This window comes from Montipora foliosa, unplaced genomic scaffold (genome assembly GCF_036669935.1).
Source record: "Montipora foliosa isolate CH-2021 unplaced genomic scaffold, ASM3666993v2 scaffold_390, whole genome shotgun sequence".
Lineage (NCBI taxonomy): Eukaryota > Metazoa > Cnidaria > Anthozoa > Scleractinia > Acroporidae > Montipora > Montipora foliosa.
Genome location: NW_027179690.1, coordinates 892,501 through 903,051, shown reverse-complemented (window position 1 = coordinate 903,051; position 10,551 = coordinate 892,501). Strand labels below are relative to the sequence as shown.

Below are 10,551 nucleotides of genomic sequence, written 5' to 3'. Positions count from 1 at the left end.
GAAAAAACTCAGCCGTGTCAAATATGCGCAATATTACAACAAACTAAAATTTCAGGATCAAACCGTTTCCATGAAGAACCTTTTCCTTGAATAATGAAGCACAAAATAGACGACAAGCTTTCTTTCAAATAATTCTTGGCTGTCACATTTCCAATTATTTTTTTTACCTGAAGTCTGTAAGAGTTGATCACAGATCCACTTAAGGTGTTCGATTCGTTCTCTGTCTTTGTTGAACCCATAAGTTACCAGAGAATTTTCCATTTGGTTTCAGTGTTCTACATTAAACAGCACACTTGGTAAGTATTAGAAATGCAGCTCACTTTGATTTCGGCTCGACGGGCGACAGATTGTTTTCGAAGTCCATTACTCGTCACTTTTAAGATTTCCACCGCCTGTCTTGTTCAGTATCCAATTGACTTGCCATTATTGAGCTTCATAAGGGTATATTTTGTTCAAAGATCCACTAAAACGCCATTTGCGTTACATGACTTTCGACGCCATTGCCGGTTAAGTTTATCATTCTACTGTGTCCACCAGAGAAATCTACGCATTTCCACTACCCTCTCTATCCTAAGAAAATACGAGCAGAAGGCTCTATGCACAAAAATGCGACTTAGCAGGGGAGTGACAGGCAAGACTTTTACTGACACGGAAAATAAAACGACGAAACGCTGCGCAGATTCCGACTGGGTTTAGCAACCCAGAAACGAGTGGTCAGAGCGGGTCTTGAACCCGGGATCTCCGGATCTCAAGGCAAGCGCCCTATTATTATTATTCTATGCTGTGCTTTACCAAAGTTGTTCTTAAAGCTTGTTCGTTGGCGGCAAGGATCAAGCCTTCTGTTCCCTTCTTAAAAAAAACCATTCCTGAGCTATCTCCAGGACTCCTCTCCAGTCACATCTGAAGTTTGTCGGACGAACTCTCCATGTAGGCGGCCTTTTCCTTCCAGTTCCTGACTTTCTCCTCTTTTCTTCTCCTCTGATAGTTCTCTTCTTCAAAAAGCACCTTCACCTTCAAAACCATAATTTGCAACATCCACTCTGTACGTGCTATCTCTCAAGTAGCCATGTAAGGATTTGCTCTCTGAGTCTTTACACACTCCTCAATGACAATTAGTTCTCTACACCCCTTCCTTCCTTGGTAGATAAAGTCTGGCAACATTACTCCTCATGTGTAGGTCGACAGCCATGCCTTGCCAATATCGTATTATTATTATAAAATTAAAGCATGAAGTTAATTTAATTATATATTTGAGTTAATTTTTATTTTCATTGCTTGATAATGACTTAAGTTAAGTCAAAACATCGCATTTCAAACAGGCAGGTACAAAACACAGGTTACATGTCATTGTTTTACCAATTATCAGAAAGTATCCCAAACATTCATAAAAGCTAACCTTTGGCCTAAAAACTATTTTTAGGCCTAATTAGGCCTAAGGTTAGCATTTATGAATGTTTAGGATACTTTCTGTATTGGTAAAACAGTGACCTGTGACCTGTGTTTTGTACCTGCCGATTTTAAACCATTTTAAACCATTTTTTTAAACCTGCATGTTTAATATTTTATTGCAATGTTTTGTTGTGAATTTATATACAAAATCTCTTCTTATTAAGATGGCAACTGTACTATCATTTTTTGTTAACTTTACCATGGAATTTCTATTTGGACAAAGAAAAATGGAACTCAGTTTTGATATTTTGAAAAGTGTATCATAGGAGATGATAGGAGGGTCTTGCTACGTCATAATTTTTTTGAGAAATAATTTCTTTTAAAATCCATGCTACAGATTTTGTTAGAATGTTGTCACACTATTGCATTACAAAATTTGTGAAAAACATAGTTAACTCACTGAATTTGTAGGCATGATCACATTATTTACCAAATATGGTTGTGAGTCAAACAAGAAACACACTTGGCCCAAAAGGATAACTGTAGAGTTAAAGGAATTCGAGAAATTACTATTTGAAGGGGTCCATAGCAATGGTTTGGTAGTTAAGAGCTACTCCCTCGCGCCCCGTTAATACTATGATGAAATTTGTAAGGGAGGAAGAACTTTTCACGGGAGACAAGATGTTCGCCATCAGCGCGAGACGAGCGTGATGCACTTTGCGCCCACGCCCATCTCTTGTTCATGACAATTCAAGATATGCTAAAAGCCAACGAACAAAGAATTCATTACGTGACATACGAGTAAAAAAATGAAAGTTTGGAGGAAATCTCGATCCTGCAAATCAAAATCTCGAAATCATAGTGGCCAAATTTCATACAAATATATCTTAAAATCGGATGGCTTTTTGATTGTATGTATAACCTTCTGATTCTCTTTATGAAGGTGTAGGTAAGTAGTTGCTTTCATACCTGACAAGCCTGACAAGCTGTAGCTTGATCCGCATAAAATACAGCCAAAATTAAACTCCCAGATCTTGGAACGCACCAAGGGTGGTGGATAAACACCACACTCCTCCCGTCCAGGTATATTCTGATAAGACCCAGGAAACGCCCTTCTGTCAACATGGACACAGGGGCTCACTGGTTAGTTGCATGATATGAGTTGAATGGATCAATAAGTTGGGCCACCGTAAATTACAATTCAAAGCAAAATCTCACGAACAGATGGGAGAATTTTATTGGTGAGGATATTTAATTGCTGTAGTCTTTTCGACGGAAAGTCTCATCACCCTCCCCTCTCCTTAAGCATACAATAATTAATGTAAATATTATGCAAATATATTCAAATCTTCGTGCACATGGCGGCGTTGAGTGTACGAAGAACAGAAGTTTCCGTTTTTTAATCGCTGTTTGTTGGGTTTCATAGCGGATAGTTGTCATTTGAGAAACTCGCTGAAACCGCAAGGATTTGCAGTACCAAAATGTCACGCTTTTGTGCTCAGAAATCTTGGTTTGCTTTATGGATTTGAACCCATTCATGGTCTCCGCCATTTTGTATTGCAACGTTCAGGTAGGCTCAGCATATTATTTTGTTGTCTAGCTTCCTAAGACTTTTAAAACAAACTAATGATTGTCGAACCAAGGGGAGTAGATAGCTACATGTCGTTTGAATTAATAATTATTGCCTTGTGCTTCTCACTTACTAAATTATGAATGCACTGGTTTTGCAAACTGGTTTACTTTTATGATCATGATGGTTTTTACGTAGTCGACAGCCACATAATTTCCACTTATATTATTCTTGGGAGGCGTTAGTTGGGTGAGGGTTAGGAATCGAGTTGAGAGAGAGAAATTATTGAAGTTTACCCGAACTCAAGCATTAATTTTTCTTTTGGCAAGATAAATCTATCACCCACCCAATGATTTTTGCACCATTTTAATGGCTACTTAAGTCACATGGAAAATTTCATAAAACAATTCATCCATGAGTGCACGTTGGTATAGGACGTTTTCAACCAACCTCTAGAGACACCACTGCGAGAGGGGATTTAGTTATCAAAATAGGACCAAGGTTAAGTCCAGGGCTAGACTTTCTGGGAAGACAGTGGACCAGTTGCTAAGAATCAACATAAATGGGGTTGACTACAAGCATTTTGATTTCAATAAGGCTATAACTAAGTGGCGGACTTCAGAGAGGCGTATTTTTTAAATTTCATAAACTAAAATTAGTTTCAGCATGTACAGTTGTAGTTATAAAATTAATGTATATTAATGCTAGAGAAAGTGACCTAGTTGTAAAAAGATAAATCCTTGTAAATTTTTAGAAGTGTATTAAAAAGAATCTGTAGTAAGAATTTGCTTGTTTCTCAACTTGTGCAAGGGCTCATTGAATATTAATAATTTTTGTTGAATATTAATTAGCTGGACCCCCAAAATTTGGCAATGGACCCCCAAATTTTTGAAGAAGGGGTCCAGAGGACCCCCAAATTTGAAAACCTGGATACATCTCTGACTTCTGGTGGATGAACAAAAAGAACCTAATGAGAACCTTTTGTTTTCATCCACCAACATGCTAGCGATGAAGTTATGTCAAAACCTCCTACGAGATGGCAAATAGCCAAGTTGGCTATAACCGGCCTCATATCCAATAAGTGCGAATGGAATAAATTATCATTGTTTTATTTAATTTTGTTTAAAATCTGAGCACTTGGACACTTGAAAATTAAAGCAAATAAGTTTCCAGCTTGACAACACTTGATCCAATCAATTTCCATATTAGGTCATTTGGTACATGTATATGAGGTGATAACTGAGATTAAGTGAACCAATCAGAAAGCTAGAAATTTAATATATGGGATTGAAAATTTAATAACAATCAATAACCTGTCTGCTTTGATCCATGTACAGTACCGCTCAGAAATACGTTAACTGCGCATACGCAGTGTATACGCACATACGCGTATGTTCATACGCGCATACTCGTATATGTATACGCACATACGTGTATATTCATACGCGTATGAATGCATATACATGCGCGTCTGCTTTTCCTTTGTTATTCAGTACCATAAATTTCCTTTGTGTTGCATTGTTGTGTAAAACAAAGCACTTTTGGATCTGAATAAAGCCACGAGCCGATAACAGAAAATTTACATACTCAAAAGCTATCATGTTACAAACGCGCAAGTTGCTTCGCATCGCGAATTTACTGGATAACAAGTAAAAGTAATTCAATGTTTATGAATCAGAATGTAAAGAAAAATGTGTCTTAAGTTTGGCATTTAAATGTGTGTATCATTTGTGGCCCTTCATGCAAAAAGGGGGTTTATGGATTTCATTGAAAACCGTGAAATTTTTTCACGGTCGCGGTGCATGAATTTCAATTTTCACAGTGTGAATACGCCGTGGTCACTGTACGAAAAGAAACTTTCACTCTTGGCGTGAAACTAATGATCGGTGAATGATCGGTGAAAACTTTCACGGCATGAAGTTAAGGGTAAAAATTCACACGGTGAAATTGGGAGTGAAAAATAATATTCACGGTTTGAAATTGATCCGATTGTTCAGAAATCAGTCACGCCATGAAAATAATTTTGCCTCTTTTGTTTACCTACGCTGTCGCCGTCTTTCGCTCTCAGGACAAAAAGAATGCCTGATCACAGGGTACGAGAAATCTGTGAAAGCTCATCAACGCCAAGAAGAAGGAAAATTTTTAATTCCTAGAAAATAATGTCGCATTTTAAAGAAATTTCTGATGTCCACTTAATTGTTAAGCTACAACAAAGATAAATAATGCTACACAACTTATTATGTCGTAATTTCACCATAATCTAATCTTTTCAATAGAGCTTGAAAGATTTCATTCTAACCACTTTCCTGTTGAAAAACTGAGCTAAATACCGGCAAACATAACAATCGAAAGATAAATCAACAATTCATTTTCATTCTACCTTTCCAATTTATTTTAATGTTACCTTTCTGTTGAATTAAAAACTTTTTATGAAGAGAAGCGGCCAACTCACAAATGGGACACAATCTTTTTAGTGTCGTATCATTCGGTTCTATCAAAATTTGCATACAACTCACATCAAGAGGAAGTCGTGACAGGTAATGTAACACCTTTCAAATAGGAGTAGAACGTTCCGCGAGGTAAACTCGAACAATTTCCGAGAATTGCATGTTTATTGATGATGTGCCTTTTTGTGGAATCAAAGAGTTTTTATGAAAAGACGAGACCGTCATAAATGCAAAACGCATCTGTCGTCACGTGCCGACGCACGGACGCACAAAGTCGTGACAGCAAACGCAACACCATGAACTTTAAAAGCAACGAGTATAGTATTCGTTTATGCATCACAGGCGAGGTCAATCAAACAATTTCCAAGAACTGCAACGAACACTAGCGCCGGAATCAACCCAACAGCCAGATTTAGGTCCCGTATTTAAGCTTTGTCTATCCTTAAGAAGGTGAGCACGATGAGCGCCAACTCGAAAGTACTCGCTACTTTGGTCGCCACACTCTCTTGTAACCCATAACCCTTATTATAGCTTACTTGCATCTTTGTAAACATTACTTTAATTCTGTATTTATGTGTATATTATTTTCTCTTTTAATAGTGTGAAACAAAATAACTCTGAACCCGAACTGCATGTTTATCGATGAAATAAACATCCTTGCGTGGGTTTGTATTCCGAACACGACAGCTGTTTGTGAAAGTGCGTCTTCGTCATGTAGTTCGTAGTCATGTACTATTGTATTGCTGTCAAGCTACGTGTATTGTTTAGAACAATAAGCAAGCTAATGAGGCAGACGCATATATCTGTATACGCATATATGCGTATATATATACGCGTACATGTATGTGCGTATAACCATACGCGTACTCGCGTATGGTTATACGCACATACGCGTATAGATATACGCGTATTATGCGCATATTTTGGTTAACGTATTTCTGAGCGGTACTGTATTTGGCGTCTGATTATTTCTGTAAAAAAGAAACAAAGCCAGCACTACAACAATTTCACACCTTTCATCTTTATTGTTTTACATCAAAAAAACAAACTAGTGTGATAGTGACATCAAAAAAGTTTGCTGTCAACATCTTTGAAGGTGTATGAATGTTTCTTTCACTTAACACTTTATCATGTTCTGGTCCAATCACAGAAGAAATAAAGTTCATCAAACTAGTTTACTGTACATCAATCATACGCACTCGCCATCAGATCCCATTTGCCTTCAGATTGACACTGGCTGTTTACACTGTATGAGTGTTTCTTATGTGACGTGAAACTTAATAATGGAGAATTGTAGAATAAATAAATAATAGATAATGTCTTTCGTTGAGAGATTGTCCTCAAAATTTCAACTAGTAGCTTGGCTTCTTAGCCAAATATTCTTTTCTTTGGACATTCTTTCAGCCGTTGACATTATCAGCCAACACACATGTACCAGCCGCCTGAAAGGTTTTATTTACTCAATGTTTCAAGATATTTTACCATTTTTTGCATCAACCTTTTCCTGTATGTGATTTTACCAAAGCTACATGTAGCTCTCATTTCACCCATGCCTGAGGCTTGAGCTTGTTCCTGATTTTACCTTGCAAATAATAATCATTACCGTATTTACCCGTGTATAAGTTGACTCCTCATTTTTGATGGCAAAAAAATGAATGTTTTTAAATTTATGAGTTAAATGTTTACTTGGATAGTAATCTTGTATTTCTTAGACTTAACCTCAGGAACTGTAGATACATGTACACAAAAAAAATTACAGCAAGACGGTTCTCAACACAGAGTTTAATACCAAGTGTTTTAGTGTTTTACCAAGTCATTGTTTTAGTTAGTTGTTGCACATCCAGGGCCCAGTTGTTCGAAAGACGATTAACTTAACCCAGGATTAGCGTAAACTTTTGTTTCACGTTTTCAACTTTTTGGTGAAAGTTTCTTTTGCTTATTTTTGTTTTTCAAGATTGACTTCTTCCAATGTAAAGTTTTGCCAAATATCAGCGTTAAACAGCATTTGGGAGTAGAGAAATAAACTCCTTGGTTAATTTTTGGGGTCTTATGCATTATGCATAAAGACCCCTAAGTCAGAGGCAGATCTTGTCAGTATGTCACTTTGAGGACGAGAACACACGTGACAGTCTGGCTTGTAGACTGGGTACTAGTAATTGCGAGTCATTGTTTCAAGTGTCGGCCATTTTGCTTCTAGCGTCCGTCGTTTGTATATAAGTCTGCGGTCGTTTTCCCTGTTTTGGGAAAAAATTGAAGAGATTTCCGTCGCAGATTAGTTGTAATTGTTCAAGGTAAGCTATTTCTGTTTCAAAGTTAATCTTTCGTGCTGTTTCAAATTGGTTTTCTTTCCTTTCATTTCGAAAATTAACTACACTTTCCTGGCTTGTTTGTTCTTTGTTATTTCATCCAGGTGACGTCGCTGAGTGGAGTTTCCTCGGCGATATCGATACGGGAGTTGATTACTCACGCAAGCCAACATATCTAGACTCGGCTTGTGTTTAGTGCGGATTGCACTGAAGCTAAGACGCTTTCGCAAGCCCACATTCATTGGCTTGAAATTCCGGTGTGCGTTGCACCACATACCTCACAAGTATCTCACAAGCTATCACAAACCAGTATTTATCGGCTTGAAATGTCGGTGTGGGTTACACCCCAAAGTGAAAGAGCTATTGTACTCTAAAAAATAATTGCATTGAATAAGAGTTTTGCACTCTCAAAGAATAGTATATTTCGTACTCTTACTGCTGTCTGCTACTAGCCGCCAGCATGGTAACAACGATCGAACAGTACCGGTCAACAGCGGTCAAGGATCGGTTGTCACAACAATTTTGTGAAAGCCAAGGATGCATTTTCACGTGTGCGAGGGCGATTTTGGAATACGATGCTTATGATGTTTCGCTTAAATGTGTTTTACTTGCCAATATTAAAACAAGTTGTTGGACATTACAAGTCGTGTAAGGAGGTGATGTTTTGGTTTACACAAATGATGTGCTACAATGTTTACATCCCATTGCTTACAAGGCAAGCAAATGATGTGGAGGAAAATCCATGTTCTACAATATTTGATATCATTGATTCAACAAACTTTGTGTCCGCTGACTCCAGTCAAGGAAATGAAGCAATCTTTGGTGTGAATGCTGGTAAGCAATGTGTAGCAATGTCACTTACTGCTATTATATACCGTCAAATACAAGATAATTCTACTTTGAACAATTCTACTTTCAAATTGATAACTCTATTTTGAACAATATTTTGGTTATTGGAAATAATCTATTTGCTGTTAACTGGTGTTCCAGACATGGTTTCAATATTTGTTCATGACATCAAACATTGGTCCACATGTCTCTTAGAAATTCACTTCTAGAAGTATTTTCAAACTCTTAACTGAATTACAATAATTGTTGTTTGTTAACTACTGGCATTAATACACTATATTGTAATGAATACACTTTAACAAATATTGAAACCATGTCTGGAACACCAGTTAACAGCAAATAGTCATTTGTTCGCTCAGAACATCTTACAGAACTGTATAGATTATTTCCAATAACCAAAATATTGTTCAAAGTAGAGTTATCAAAGTAGAATTGTTCAAATTAGAATTATCTTGTATTTGATGGTATATAATAGCAGTAAGTGACATTGCTACACATTGCTTACCAGCATTCACACCAAAGATTGCTTCATTTCCTTGGCTAGAGTCAGTGGACACAGTGGTTGCTAGATCAATGATATCAAATATTGTAGGACCTGGATTTTCCCCCACATCATCACCTGTATTTTAAGGTATTGCGAATGCTGTGTGTACCATCAATGTTTATTACTGCTACTCCAGTAGATTGTAGATGCTGCTAGTAACACTGTTGGATTCTCAGGATTCATTGGAGCATGTCTATAGATTTTTACTACAGTGTGGTAAATTGTTTTGATCAAATGGCTTTTCCCAGCACTACCTGACCTCCAGTTATAAATAAACAAACTGGTTCAACAATTCGTGACTTCAGGCTGTTGAGGTTTTCATTTATTTCTAGTCCATGAAGGCACCCTGTTGAAAGCTTTGCATTTCATTTTTAATTATTTAATGATCTAACTGATTCACGTAATTGGTCATCAGATACACTGTATTCCTCTTTGCTGTTTATACATTGTTATTGCTGATGGACTGTGATTTCCAGTAGTTTGGGAATTTGCACCAAGCTCTGAGGGTACATGTTTATTGAACATCTACTGACGATTCATCTTAGAATTCTAGTTGAATTTCAGCATTCTCTTGATCATTTATAAGATCGTATGAATAAATGACAGTGTCATGCTTGTTTTTTAGCCATTCTAGTGCTTCTGTTACTAGTAAATAGCTGATAGAGATGCTGTAGTGTGCACCAAAAGTTGTCTTAAGTGTGCAAATTGCAATAAGAGAAAGATTAGCGGCAAGTCATCGATGTAAAATTCTAAACAGGGCCTGAAATTTGAAGCATACTGAAGAAACCCATTTCACTGCTGCATTGTGGCAAATTTTCAACCAATCACGCATGGACGCATGGTGGGCTGAATGGAGTTAAACTAAGCATAAGACCCCAAGTACGCATTGCGGACCTATTTTTATACTGGGATTAGCGCTAATTGGCTTTTGAACAACCGGGCACAGGCATTTTGTCCTTGAGTTTCAAAAAGCCCTCATAAAATCAAATGTGCAAACCTCAAAGTGCCGGTAACGTTTTTCGTTGTTCCGGGATAGAAAACCTGTGATGTATATAGGCTCTGATAAATGTTCTTTCTGAAACCAGTCAGTTACACCTGTAGAGCGTCAGCCATTACATCTTTATCAAACAAGAGAGCTTCCACCTTCAATTTTTGCCTTTTTAAAAATCTTTTTCCTCCTGAAAGTGTGACTTGTAGTGTCACTTTTTTTTTTTAATTTTTAAAATTATTATATGCATCAATTTACATTAAGGAATACATAAATAAAAAAATAACATGGATGTTACATATAGTCGGACATTTACATACACATGCACACTTGACACACTCATACGCACACATCCTTACAAACATACGTTTTACAGATACAGCGCCCATGGCTCCAGCCCACACCAAGCAATAAGACAAAGAGTTTGGTTTAGAGGTTACAATGTGAGAGGACAGGGG

The 10,551-nt window shown here is 37.2% G+C and overlaps 1 protein-coding gene and 1 long non-coding RNA gene across 2 annotated transcripts in view; both read left to right on the top strand.

The window, feature by feature from the left end:
* Positions 1 to 2,746: 2,746 nt before the first annotated feature.
* Positions 2,747 to 10,551, top strand: part of LOC137987773 (uncharacterized) — a 144,078-nt gene continuing 136,273 nt past the window's right edge. The window contains exon 1 of the mRNA XM_068833853.1: positions 2,747 to 2,959. The gene's annotated coding sequence lies outside the window, so the exon portion shown is untranslated. The remainder of the gene's footprint in view (positions 2,960 to 10,551) is intronic.
* On the top strand, positions 7,574 to 8,355 carry LOC137987786 (uncharacterized). The gene is made up of 2 exons (XR_011120706.1): positions 7,574 to 7,697; positions 7,817 to 8,355. It is a non-coding gene; the product is annotated as an uncharacterized lncRNA (long non-coding RNA).